The sequence below is a fragment of the Lingula anatina genome, chromosome 2 (assembly GCF_051362555.1).
Source record: "Lingula anatina isolate TDL-2025a chromosome 2, LinAna3.0, whole genome shotgun sequence".
NCBI lineage: Eukaryota > Metazoa > Brachiopoda > Lingulata > Lingulida > Lingulidae > Lingula > Lingula anatina.
The window spans coordinates 38,206,518-38,222,259 of NC_141768.1; positions in this window are offsets into that span (position 1 = coordinate 38,206,518).

Consider the following 15,742-nt stretch of genomic DNA (forward strand, 5'->3'; position numbering starts at 1 on the left):
AGCCCAAATTTCTCTAAGTCCAAATGAGTGGCGTTACGACGCACTTCCGGTTTTCGTCGAAATCTAAACTACAGCAGCACATTCAGGGCGTTCTACCTCAAAATATACGCAGCCGCTTTGATTGGAATTTACAACACTTATTCTTTACATGACATAGCACCTACGTGCATAATTTGTGAGCTTTAGCTGTCATACATTTTCTAGTGCCAATTCAAATTGGAAAAGGAGCTATTCCGACGATTTCTTGAAGGGCAAGTCTATGAACGTGCTACAGTTGTCGTATGGAATCATAGTCGACAAACGTTGTCGAAAATCTGTATCGATCATACAGAGTTACAGACAAGTTGATAATGTGTGTTTATCTTACAGATAATTGTTTTATTTCCTTAAATTAATAAAACAGACTGAAGTGTCGTTAGAGACGATTGACGATGCGCTGAAATTGCGCAAATCGTCAAATTACGTAACGACCGATCTACCTTAAAGAGGGATTCTTTTTCGGAAAAAGTGGAACTTTTACCATGAAATCTTCGTGCACCTGATAAAATTTTACCGAGAGGGGACCTTTCCCCGACTAAAAGGGTGGTTCTTTTGAACGCCCCGGACCATCCCTGGCTACGTGCCTGGTATGGATTTATAAAATGGAGCTGTCTAATTATTAAGACCACAAACGTCCACAAGTAAAAAATGGTGGGGAACTCAGCTAATCCCTACATACTGCAGTAGGCCTACTAATTGATAACGAGCTCTTGTGGACAACTAACTGGTATTCTAATTGCATCAACAATTAGTACACCTGCCAACTGACGACAGCTAATTTGAATTTTTGAGACAGTCACAGAAGACCGTTGAAAAATTTGAACCGTCTTCCGACAGAAAAAATGAGATGCCCGTCAATGTAAACTTCCAAAATTCTGACAGTCTTCCAGAAGACCCAGCGGACGCCGCCCGCCCGCGCCTTACAGACAAAATCAAATAATTTTTTGATCTTTTGGAATATTAAGCATCACCCACGGAATCCAACTGCGGTTGAGATTTAATTCATTCTTTCAAAACTTCCCGAACTTGTAAAATAATTGCCAAGTAATCTATAAATTAATGTATGCTGATGCCTTGATTAAGTGCACCTGGGGCTAGTTGAACCAACTTGACTCGGGGCAAGTTGGACCCTCATATAGACCAATTTAAGGTTAAAATTGTTAGTTACTTTTAAAACAAAAATAAATGATTCCTTCAAATACAGTTTTATACCATTATTAGTTTGTTTTAAATAGACGTATTCGTTGTTTGGCTTGCACATGAAGAATGCACACCAGGAGACCTGTATATGTGGTACTAGTAACTGTGAATCTGATGTTAAGACGAAAGTCAAGGGTTTGTTACATTAATGCCAGTTTAAGATGAAATTTTTAGTTTCTTTTAAAACAAGCATTTATTATTCGTTATCATTCATTAATAACCTTCTTTGTACTATATAAGTTAATTGTAAAATAAAAAAAATTGATTCATAGATATTTGGGTTCTTGCAATTCAGACTACTACGTAACGTATAGGCCTAACAGAAACTCCAAGTTTTGTCCTTTTAAAATAGAGAAATTCAACGTTAAGCACGTAACAAGTTGGTATAGAATAGTCCTATTGCGTTTATCAAAATTATTTCAGTGGCGCAAGTGAAGTGAATACGGCCATTTTTATTTGAGTAAAATAGGCTATATCAGCAATGATAGTTGCGTCGCATATGTCCTTTTTAGGCACAAAATACAGTTAAATGTATATTTTTCACAGAGAAACTCGAAAACGAGGTAAGATGATGCTTTTTTTTTTATTGCAATAGAAAAAAAGCAAGTAGGGTCTACATAAATTTTACAAGCACACAATATTCATTACAATACTTAAGTCCACAAGGATTTAACATATAAAAATTACAGTCAATAACTTGTTTACATGCAACTACACAAATCCATATATATCTATCCATTTCTGCCATATAACATTGAATTTTTCTACGTCTTGAGATACAATGTATTTTTGATGATGCTTTTTAGCAGAACAACAATCGGGCGTTGGTTTCAATATATCTATAGGCCCTACATTTCCCCCAGTATACCTGTTGATTATTTTGTCTCTTAACAATTCCCATAAAAAAGATACCGTATGGCATCTTTAAAATTTAGTTTTAGAAGTAATCGGGCCATTTTGTTTTTAAACTTAAAAGTATCTCTTTTACTAATTTTGATGATCGCACTCGTCAAGCCTCCGTCACACTTATTCGGAATCAGCAGTAATCAAGTAGAATGAGCCGGAACGAAGAATTTTTAAAATTCGCACCACATTCGGGAAGAAATTTCAAAGTGACCTAAATTCTTGTAAGAATATCGTTGGAATACTCAGAATGCTCTTCGAATCCGCCCGGAAAGATTCGTGCATTTCGGGTGTATGAGCTCTCAAATGCAGCTCGAATGTAGTTGAAACACACTGAGAATATCGTTTATGCTGTCAGAATGCAGTTAGGATTACGCGGTTTTCCTGTCATGTAGGTCCGCCATATTTAGGTCTCGGCCTTGCTAGACCTCGGCTCTTCTCGATGTGAATGCTCTGTTATTGGTTAAATTTTCTGGAAGTTATACAGTTTTTTTGTGAATTTTTTATCTTTCACACATTGACATTTTTAAGGTGTGACTTTTAACTTCAGATGGCTTGAATACCTTTGCAAGTCACATTTTCTGAATATCCATCATACTTTTATTTTATTGTTAAAAATTGATGGTCATTATGCTGTTAAGCATTATGTAACATTGTATCAAAAATGAAGAAAACCCTATTTTGGGCACTGCCTCCATAGTGACAATTAAAGGGAAACCATATCACTTACTCTTCTCAAACTTACAGAAAAAATACTCCATTGGAAAAAGGCGCGTTAGAAAATTTTAATTCACTTCGCTCAACTGAATAGAATTATATTTTCAATTACTTCATATCGAGATTATGCTTACATCGAAACGAATTTAAATCTTGGATTTTACACTTTTTAACAATTTCCCTTTATCCAGTGCTTAAGGTCCCGCCTCTTTTTTGGAAGTAAAACACGATGCTTCTGATTTTGGGAGGTGGAAAATTCGATGCAGTGTACATGTACAAGGCACTGAACTCATCATGAAAAACAAACAAAAGTGATACTGAGAAAGCGGGAGTAGTAATAGTAGTAGCATGGGCACACATAGTCATGACAGTAATTATAGATTTTTAAAACATTAGCATCAGAACAATCTATGTTTAATGTGATTAATCATGTAAAGTAATGTTACCAATTTATCTTTGCTATTTTTATTTGCGGATGTGACATTCCACTAACCGTTCGAAATATTTAAAGTGTAGTTAACAAACTAGCATTAAAGGTACCAACCTCTGAGGCCTATGCAAGGTTCATCTACAATGAAGTTTCTTTCATGAAGAGGATAGACAGCAAGTATTTTTTTATCAGTTAAATACAAACATTTGAATATGTTAATTAATTTGTATGCTTACGTGCCTATGAAACACGAATTGTTTTTATGAAATATACGCCAAGTTATAATCTCTTCTCTTCGTTAAATGTTTCATCCATACAATGATCCAGTGTGGCCGTTTGACAGTGGGTTTTCTGTCAGTGGTGCCAATGACTTAATCCAAACTTTATTCAATGTAGGTTAATCGTCCGTAAAACTTGAAACTTATGTGTGAGATGCCCCCTTACTGGTCTGTATAAATTATTCACAATTATAATTCCCTCACATGACTTTTAATCTCCTAGAAAATTATAATCACTGTCAACAATTTAAATTATATTAGCAGCGTGGTGCTTTTTGAAACGAAGAGATTCTGTGAAATGACAGCATTACGAACAGGAATCTGGATTATGTAATATGTCAATTACAAGCTAAATGACGGTATTGACAAGGTTGCTAGACGACACCTTCGACCTTAATAATCTGTGCGATGTATGGACGTATATAAGCATGAGAGCATGATGATTTCAGATTCGGTTAAGTTGCTTCTTGTGAGAGCATCAGAGGATAGCTGAGACACAGAGGTAAGCAGGACAGTTTTAAAAGATGAATGAGACTGAGTCGATGGTTGACTTTCCAAATATCAGTTCAAATAATCCAGAAGAAGAGGGGGAATTAGATAGCAATGTAGATTACCAAGTGTTTGCAAATTTTGTCGGGGGAGTTTTGGCTTTCTTCGTTGCTGTTGTTGGTCTTACTTTGAACACCATATCTTTTGTCGTGTTTCGAAAATTTAAGACCCAGAATTCATCGACTTTTTTGCTTAGTTGCTTGGCAGTTGCTGATAATTTGTACCTCCTTTCGCAAACATTTTTTATCAGCATCCCGTCCATATTCTCCTACACTGAGCTAATTCCAGGAACCCTTCCCTTTATTTCGAAACACACACGAGTTCTTTGGTCATTAAACAACTGCCTCATCCTTATTCCGATCTGGATAAGCGTTCTTGTTACTGTCGACCGCTATCGTCTGATTTGCTCGCCAGTTTCACAGCTCCTGGACAGGTCGTCATTGAAGACGTGGGTGGGGTGGGTTTGCGCTGTGGTCACTGGCTCGTTCATAAGCGTTATACCGAAGTATTTCTTTGTCGTTTCAATCGGATTTCAGCCGTGTTCGTTGAACAAGACTTATCCATTTTGCTTCAAACCACCCGCTGTCCGTTTTCCCGAGCAAAAGATCAGCTGGCTTGCTATTCACGCTCTTTTTTATTTTTTTGTTCCCTTTTTGGTTATAACAAAGTGCAATGTGCGAATAATACGCAGACTACGAGAGCTATCCAAACGCCGCGAAGCGTGTTTCATGCGAAAATTGTCCATTCACCGAGAACTGACAAAGATTGTTATTTTGATCGCCCTCACTTCTCTGGTATTCCATTTACTGTATTGTTGCTCCTTTGTTATCGGGTTTTATCCTGAAGCATTGCCGCAAAATGTTGCGCGGAATATGCCGTTATTTTTCCAAGTGCTTAACCTTCTAGCAGTGGTCAACTCTACTTTGAATTTCTTCATTTATGGATTGTTCGGTAAAGAGTTTCGGTGTACTCTAAAATCAATGTGTTGCCTAAGATGCACACCGAAAGGTGTAAGAAACACTCCAGCTGGTGATCGTCTTAGTTGTAAACAAAACAGATTCGAATTAACCCAGCGCTATTAAAAATACATGTACATGTACTTGTGTATGACACTGAATAATTCTATTTTATATTTTATATAGGATAATTGGAGTGAAAGAAACTGAGTTATTTAAATCAAATTGAAATTGGGAGAATGCGCAATATTTAATTTGAATACAAAAAAGAACTAGCTACCTCATTGTAAAAGAAAAGCCATTTAGCTAGAAAATTTATTATTTGGAGTCGTGACAACGAGATTTAAAGAATGAAATTGGATAATTCCTTTGATACACAAAGGTGCGAAGTCTGTTTTAATGGGGCCTTTAAGCAATTTTATTGTAATTTATTTATTTATTTATTATTATTATTATTTTATTTATTTATTTATTTATTTTTTTGCATAAAGTAAAACGACATGGCAAGAAGCTACTTACATTGAAAACAATGAGCGACCCTTTTACTATTGAAATTTATTGTTAATTAAATGTAAAGAAAGCAGATCGTGCGTTTCAATTAAACAAGCAATGTGATTATGATGATCATTGGATTTCTAATGAGATATGTTGTTCACAATAAATATTGTGTATAAGATTTATTGTTGATTTGGTTTGTTGTAAATAGATATAGATAGTATTATGGAATGAACAATATATTTATGAAGTACGTGGACAGTCAGAACTAGAGATGAACTAAGATGTGAAAGACGTTCTTATTAAAACCAATACAACTGACATTTAACGTCTGCAAGTAGAAACGATGAATAAAGAACAATGTGTCGGTGTTTAATTAGGTTTGTTGTTTCAATCGTAATTATTATAGATATTGTTCATGAAGTCTATATTATACATACATATGATAGTAGCAATACATATACCTAGAGTTTGCATGAGGCAGAGACAGAAATGAAAGAAAGTGGCGTGGGAACCAACTTGAAAGTAGTTAATAAATAACATGAAAGAATATAAAAGAGCTATGTTTACGTATTTACTACCTCGCGTAACAGCAGAAAATAAAAACAACAACTTCGTCGAATAAATGGTGGAGGATGCATGAATGGTGGAGGACGCTAAAGGAAAACAGAGGCGTTTGACCTCATGAGTCTTATCGGAACGGCAAGAAACGCTCACTGGACGACAATACGCAAGCGAGCAAAAAGTATCCGGAAAGGAGAGTGGAACTGGACAAACAGGAAATGAAAGGTAAGAAGATGTATTCAGAAAATTATTGTAGAATACACTTTTTGCAGTATTTAGATGGCTTTAAAGTAGCCAGCAACACTTTCCAATATCATCTGAGTGAGGTAGACACAGTTACACAGTTTGACAAAGTCTGAGAAATGCGAACTTAACTTTATCTAAATAGTTTCAATTCGCGAGAGGAGGTCAGGTATTTGGGGTACATAGTTTCAGTAATTGAATTTTGCGATGACCCTGCAAAGTGTAAAGCAGCACCTAAATTCCTAGTCCCTTTAAATGTTAAACAGGTGATCGAATTTCTGGGAGTAGCGAATTATTGAATATTGAATATATCTCTTTACAAATTTTTAAGTGAACACAAAAATGATAAAAAAAAATAATGCGAATGCAGACGTGCTTAGCCGCCGCCCTTCAGACATGGAAAAGGAATTAGACTTAGAAAAACTTTATGACACAGCACAGAGTTCGATTCCAAATGACATGTGTTTGAACAAAACAGAGATGTCAGACACCATCTCAGGACAAATACTTGGCGGGTACTCTAAACAGAGTGACAAAGAATCAGATAGGCGTGGAATGCTTCTAGCAATTAAATTGAAGGCGAAGAGAACAGATAGTTTGTCAAAATGTCAATATTACGAGTCATTTTCTTCTAAAGAGGAATTGTTAAAACTCCAAAGTGAAGATATGTAAGTGCGTCAATTATTGCGTACTTGACGTCAAATGAACTTCCACAAGTTATTAAAAAAGAAGCTCGGCGTAGGGGGGGGGGTGATAATACCAACATTTTGTACCACCAGCCTGAATTTATGCAATGGGCCTATAAAGACATAACAGTATTTTATTTATTTTTTTTTTTTAGAATTTTTTAACCCCTCCAACCCCCCTGTACCTTCCCTCTGAAGTTTGCGATATTCGAAAATTACTACTTTTTAGCCTTTTCTTGCACATTTTTCATAGCATTTGCCCCTTTTAATGTCCCAAAAGCTTTGAAAATTATTTTCCTGTATTTTTTATCCAAAAATATCAAAATAGAACCAGTTTCATCAAATTGCGAGATTCGCCCAACCCCTTTTCAATACAGGTAGGCCTATATACATGCAAATAATATCTATATAAAGTAAATTTACTTTTCGTTTATATTTTATACTTTTATTGACTTTAAAGATCTTACAGATTGTGGAAAGTTTGAAGAGATGCCAACAACAACCTCACTTCACTGTTAAAGAGTCGTGACAGGACGCAAATGTGAGCAATGAAAATTATTTTGATGTTGACCTGGACAAAACTGCTACATGTACACTCATTAATATTGATAAAATAGTTTATACTCCCAGGTTAGCCAAGCAGTGAATGAATATTTCGTCATTTGTCAACTATTATCCGTCATTACGAGATTTTTCTCTTTTTATTTCTTTTACAGGATACAACACTTAAATACAATCACTTTAATTTCAGGCAATACTTATTATTATTACAATTTACTTCGATTTAGGGCTCCTGAACTTACTATAAAAATCATTTCGGATGATGCATCATAATTCTATTCATAAGAAAACCCGTTCTATTTCGCCCACCACCCCCTTGCAATGTCAAACATTGTCGACAGGGCACATGCACCTTGAAGGTGACCAGAAAACATTAAGACTATGATTCGATGAAATTACATTTTTTTCGAGTCGCGAAGAATAATTTTTTTGAAATGTTTCTCGATAAATTGCCTAAATGAAAGTCATTATCACTGGCATTTCAACGATCTCCTTAAAATGATCTTGTCAGTAGATAATGCAGTTATATTGGCAGTCAAAAGTCGAGTAGTGCAAAGATATAATGGTAAATGGTCTTATGTGAATATTATTTGATATGTTTTGAGGGGTAATATGATAAGAATGAGACGGAAATATTTATGGATATAACTGGGTATGTTGCTGAGGGGGAAATTATGCGCATGACGTCATATAAATACTAATATCTGGGACGCCAGATTGAGTTATTATTATGATTAGTATAAGTAATGTTATTGAAAATATTATTATGTTATTAACACGGTTATATACACGTGCAATTTTATTATTATCTTCTGCATGATTAATACAATGGCATATTAAAACTTTGCCTGATATACATAACTGTACTGAATTTTGAAGATAACTGCTCAGATATACGTAGTTAAGTTTTTTTTCCTTGATAAGCGTTTTTGCGTCATCGCCATTCATATATTGGATATATTCATGGACGTTGGACCTTGGACACTCGTAGATATACGGGAAACTGTGAACAATTATTCATACTTGCGGCAATGTACGCGAATGAAACATTTATGAATTTAACAATGGCGATCCAAATGACAATTGTTTTGTTTTTTTTCACTAAATGGAAGGACGAATTTGACATAATATGGAACTGAACTCTCGTGCTATAATTCAAAATGGAGGATGCAGTGAACTACACCAAATGCAAAACTCTTCATTTGTGTAGAAATTAACTTTAAATTTTATAAATTGTATTTGAGTCATATTGCCTGTGGTAATTAAGTATTGTGTCATGAATATTAAATACTAGACGTATTATAACTATATCTTTATTCAGCTTATCAATTTTATGGTTATCGGTTATATTTAATCAGAAAATTATTGGTATATTAGCAGTATATTTTATCTTTTGGAACGATGATGACATGAAACTGATGATGTATTTTGAGGAATTTTCACATTTTTGTGACTTAACTTTTTCTCAGTATAGTTGTGTACAATCGTGGGTTAAATTTGATATAAACAAATGTTTATCTCATAGTCATCAGAAAGGTACGGAGCGCTACAGTGTGGATAAATATGAAGATGAACAGGTACTTCATCATCAACGCTGCGCTGGTCGCAACGTTGCGGTGAATGCTGCTCATTGGACGGGGAGAGACCGACCCTATTGTCTCGCGTAGTGCATTCCAACAACATCTAACATGACAAAACGAAAGACTAAACACTGTATAAGAATAGAGCCATAATAAAAAGAGTCACAGGTTATTGTCATTATGAAATAGCAAATAAATAAGTATCTGTACTCTTGGGCCACCCATAAAAAGTGTTACAAATGCCAATTTTTGTACGAAATACGTCCACGAACAAACGTATTTTCCAGAAAGTTATCAATCTATCTTCCTTAGTTATATTTTTGGTTTCATGTCTAATGTGTTTCCATTTTATGTGTTAGTTTAATTAGAATTGATTTACTTAGCTATATATTTGCATGAATTTATGATAAAAATGTAGTGTTTAAGAAGAGCAGAGACAGAAATTAAAGAAAGCAGTATGGTGTTCGATATTTGGCCGGTGACGGCCGCTGTTTTTGGAAGATCCCTCTAGAAAAAAAATAGTGTTAAGTTATTATATAAGTTTTTTTTGAGTGGGTAATAAATCTGTTGTCGAATTACTGTGATATTATGTTTTAAGTGTGTATTTATACTATATAAGATTTATTGTTGGTTTGAAAGAAATACAGACTTGACATTTAATTTGAAATATTTCAGTTTCAAAGAAATGCCTTGGTAAAATGTGTTAAAAAAACTCAGATTTCATATAAGATACAGTATGTGAATAGAGAAGACTTATTGTGTAATCAGGTGTGCCGCTACCAATTAACCGACTACCATGCCTGTTGCACTGCTGCATTGTGTAATATGCAGTGATTTGATTGGGATGTACTCCTTTGGACTGGTCGAAGCTTGGCTTTGACAAAGCATGGTTCTGTCTAAAAAAATATCCATATGTCAGCAAGTACTGCATATAAGAATATGCAAAATATGAAATTTTGCATGCAGCGATCCGTTATGCAGTGCGTAAAATGAATTATGCAATGTTTTACAAAATTGTTAATCTGTGCCAAAATGGCGCGAAAAAGACAGACATTGCCAGGCAGATTATTGTGCCACACAGAACGGTCCGCACAGTTTTATAGAGTTATGCCCAGACTGATGTACCTATACAGAGACCACACGCAATGTATTGAAGTCTTACCACCAGAGCACAGGACTCACTGTCCTTCCAGATATGCTGCTACAACTAAACAAAAATCACCCAGTCCGTTCAGAATGAAGGACAGGTTGCCACCAGAACGCGTGCTTCAAGGCCCTTACTGGTTTTAGCAGGTTAGAATACCAGACAACCTCTGCGGAAGCCACTGTAAACAGCAAAACATCGCCGCCTGATTCTTTAATGAATTGGGGACCATGACCGTTTCTGGGTAGAACATTGAAACCGCGTGGCTTTCTCTACTGAGGTCAGATTTCAACTGTACCGCTCACCTGGTCAAAACAGAGTATACAGACATCTGGAGAGACCTACGATGAAGCGTTTGTTGTGTCTAAAGTGACTAGAGTCATAGACAGCGTCAGTATTTGGAGTGGATATCACATTGGTGCCAAAACACCAATGGTAGTCATCTAAGAAAACCTGTACCACATCGAATACAGAAATAATCTGGGAACCACTTGACTATCATTTGATAAGAGGTACCCTATGAACAACTTTAGGTACCCTAGGAACACTTTAAGGTTCACCCAGAGCACTTTTAATAGCAGATAACTTACAGAACTAAGGGAAAAAGCAGCTACATGTACCTTGGTCATCAAAATCGCCAGGTTTGAACCACATAGACAATATATGGGTAGGTCATTACTCGCTGAATCAACGGCCTACATGTCCTACAAAAAAACTGAATCAAATTGGACAAGTTTTGACCGATGCCTGGAATGTTATTCCAGATTAAACTCTAAAAACATATTCCAAGGAATGGCTTGCCGGATGAAGTCAGGTGTTAGAGGGACCGTTGCTGTGACTAGACACTGACATGAGGGTTCTTTGTGGGGCGTGTAACTCTTTTAATTTGGAAAATATTGAGATCCAAAATATCGCTTTTAATGGTTGACGTATGGCTTAGAAGAGGCAATGTATTTTTGTTTGTATCACTTCCGAATTCAATTGAGTAACTAATGTCACAATGACATCAAAGAGATATTTAAAGTGTTTAAAACGCGAATTTAATCCTTATTTTCATTTTTCAGTAAGCTTAATAGGAAAAAAACTGATGAAAATGATTTGAAAAAATATTCCATATTGAGTGTCAAGTCTGTAGATTAGAAATATAATATTTAAAATATATTGTTAATTGGGTAATATTTTTGTGAGGTATGTTCAAAATAGTTAAATAAAAAAGTAACCATACTTATAGTATAGTAATATGTAAAAAGGATAGCAACTGTTCATTTTGGCCAAAAATGGATTTCCTGGGGTAAACAACAATTTCTCCATTCTTACCGATGCTTAATAAATCCGTTTCCAAATTCAAAGTTTGTCCCTGTTTTTTTTTTTTTTTTTGTAATTATCTCTTAAGAGATAATTACAGATGGTAGCCATCTATGGAGGTCATGTGGTCCTAGGACTCAATATATTCAGTATTCAATATTGAGTCCTAACGTGGTTTGATGACATGCACAGATTTTAGTAGAATTGTGATAACCGCCGTTTTGGTGGTAAAAATTGAATTTATATTTCTATGAGTTGTTTATAATGATCTTATTGTGAAATATGGATCTTATACGAAGAGTTGCTATCCCTTTAAGTTAGTTCTAAATATTTTGGTTCATTAAGATTCTATGCGATAAGACATTTTCACGGTAAATTGCATTATGTTTGTACGTAAAGTTTGTATTGAAACAAAGATACTTAGGTTCACTTTACCTTTTACCAGAGACCATGGGAGCTGTGTGGAGCTGTGCTGTGTGGTGCCGTTATTACTAAAAAAAAACATCATCTGACAGAGTAGAAATATGCATAGCTAGTGAATAGCTAGAAAAAAATATGTGAATATTTATGTGAATATATGCTCTCTGTGACCCTGGTAGAAGGTTAAGACAGTAGAATATAGGAAGATAAAACAATAGAAGGGAGGATGTAGTTGGCTATAGAGATCTGACAATCCAAAACTGTGCTTTCATTCTACAGATATTTTCGAACATTAGACAGCGACAGTTATGGTTTGTCTCTGATCGTTTATTCAAGCAAGATTATTAGTAACAGGAAGTCGGGCTAAGTACGATTTAGTCCACCGATATTGTAACTGCAGGAGATTATCTGCAACCAGATGCCACCTACCATAGCTGTTAAAAAATTGCATGAAGAATTTAGTAACAACAAGAAAGGCCTCTTGCAGAGAGTACAGATTTCTGTGGTGTGCCTGAATATAATTGTACTCCTCTCTGGATTTTAATGTATTGATTATCATTATTCCCCTTAAGTGTTTATTTCAAAGAAGTAAACAACAGAAACAAGTTTTATTTCTTTCTAAGAGCAATGAGCACAAAAGAATTTGATTATTGTTAATTTCATTATTGTTCAGATTTATATGTAAATTTTGATTAAACGTTTTGCATGTCATTTTCACTTTCTCATCTTTTTAAATTACAATTTTGAACAATCATTTCAGATGTTTTCTTCAACTTGAGAGTTAATTTGCATGCAAGTTTAACCACCTTTTTCCAACCTAATTATGCAATAATGCATTGCTGAAATGGGACTAAGCTAATATTAATAACACTAATAATAAATTTATTTTAAGTCTAAAATCAATTAAAACGTTCAGTAGACTTGACATATCACCATTACCAAGATATGTAAAAATAAAAAATGTTAAGAAAGTTTACTATGCCAGATAAAAAACAGCCTTATTTTGACTTAAAACCAATAACAATTAAGATAATCAATAAAAACAGCCTTATTTTCACATAAAACCAGTGACAATGGAGATAATAATAAATTTCCTACACAGATGTTTTAAACTCCTTTTTTTAAATTATCAGTTGATTCAATTGAGGGAATTTCAATTGGTACCACATTCTGTTCCATTGGACCAGCAGACCTGAAAGAGATGTTCCCATATATTTTAAGCTGCATTTTTACAGGTTTCAGTAACAGTTGATCTACTGATTGCAAATTTCTAGTAGGAACATCGTGATCAACTAGATTTAAGTAAGTTGGTGCCACTTTAAAAAAAAGCATCATGGACAAGAACTAAGAATTTGAATGAAACTCTGGCTTGGAGTGGTGTGATACGATTGTTAAGAGAGACCTAGGTCCAAGCAAGAAGACACTGAAATAAATCTACACCTAAATAGTTTATTTTTTCATTGTCATTTCTAGGCTTTTAAATCATTTTAATTTCAAAAGTTGCATTACAAAACAATTAAATCGCGCTAAATAGCATGCACTGCACATCTGCCAAAACATTAATGTCCTTTAATCAGTATACCACCTACTAGTGTCTTTTAATCCTATCAGTATTATTTTGGATTATATGTATTGTGATTTCACCCTGGTTAATCCAAGTTTTATTAAGTGCTACATGATCACTACCCAGTTCTGCGACAATTCAAACTTTCTCCGTTATGGAAACATTCAAGGCCACCTTTTGGCTGATGATAGATATCACCTGTCTGACCAGGGTACGCGTTTGTTCGCCTCTAACCTCAGATCCAAAATAGAGACCTCTCTGAACATTCCCAGACGTCTTACCAACAGAGCCAGGAACACTCCACATCGACCTCAGAATAATAAATGAACTAACATTATGCACACAGCTAATTGTCTTGAATAATCTCAAGCTGTGATCATGCCTGGTCGTGTTAAAAATATTATTTATTTATTTATTTATGTTATATATTTATTTTATCTTATTTTACTAATTTATTAACCTATCTATTAATATATATATATATATATATATATATATATATATATATATATATATATATATATATATATATTTATTTATTTTATTTTATTTTTATTTATTTATCTTTTTATTTATTATTATTATTATTATTATTATTTATTTATTTATTTATTTATTTATTTATTTATTTTTTTTTTTTTCCCCACCAAAGTATGGTGCTGAATCAATCACTGAGTTTAACATAGCCTGTATGTTTACACATACCTGTGAACACTAAGTATAGTAACATGTTTATGTACGTTACATACTAATATTTATGTATGCAAAATTAAGCTACACCTCACCTATTAACTGTTCTGTATATATATATGCTCTCTCTATATATATTATGTGTTCCAAGGCTTTCATACTTTTCCTTACTCACGCCTTTTTTTTTTTTTTTTTTTTTTTTTTAATATAAGCTCATACAGTATTTATGTTGTTAGCTGGTGAAATATAGTATATTTATATATAGCCCTTTGTATTCTCCGATCCCCATCTCCATCATATTGTAAATGCCATCCTTCAGTCAGTCGAATCTGCGTATCGGTTCATGGAATATTGATGGTCTACACAAAAGAATTGCTAATGAAAGAACCTCCAAGTTTGATTTTGAGGAGTGTTACTCTTTACTCCAGTCAGTCGATATTTTTTGCCTGTCAGAGACTCATTGCGAAAATACTGACAATCTACTTTTTGCAGGATATCACATCGAGTGCAATCTTAGGCCCAGGTCCCCCAAGTCCCCAAAAGCATCAGGGGGTCTAGCTGTTGGCATTAAAAATGAACTTCTACAAGGAGTAACCTTCCTCAAGATCACCTGCTCTGAATTTATGTGGTTCAAACTTTGTAAACATTTCTTTGGTTTAGAACAAGATCTGTATATATGTAATGTTTATATTAGCCCTGTAGGTACAAACTTTAGCTCTACTAGAGAGGATATTTTTTCACTTATTGAAACTGATATTGTTAAACTGTCATCCTTAGGTAGTTGTGTTATACTAGTAGATTTTAATGCGAAAACTGGCACTGAACCGGACTATATAGTGCATGATAACAGTGACTTGCACATTAATGTGGGCTCAGATTATATCTCAGACTCAGCTTTAACTAGAAAAAATCTCGATCAGCACAAAATTGATGCTCATGGTAAGAGTCTATTAGAATTATGTCAAAGCAGTGGTCTTAGAATTGCAAATGGAAGAGTCCTAGGTGACTCTCAAGGTAATTTTACCTGTTTCAGCCATAGGGGAAGCCCAAGTGTGATTGATTATCTACTGTGTAATAGTTCTATATTGTGTAACCTGGAATATTTCAGGGTACACTCTCTAACTCCACTGTCCATCCACTGCATGATTTCCTGCTCACTAAAAACTGGTATGTGCCACTACCCCGACCACAGTCTGACACAAGACCAAACACATGACCTCCCCAGCAACTATCAATGGTCAAATATCATAAAACAAATTTGGTCAGCCTCACTAGAAACTCCAGATAGCCAGACAGAAATAAATAAATTCATATCTTCATATTCACTTAATAAGGACATGGACATTGACCAACTCACCAACAACTTCTATACACTCCTTACTAATCTGGCCTCTAAAGCAGGTTTCACTAAAAAGAAC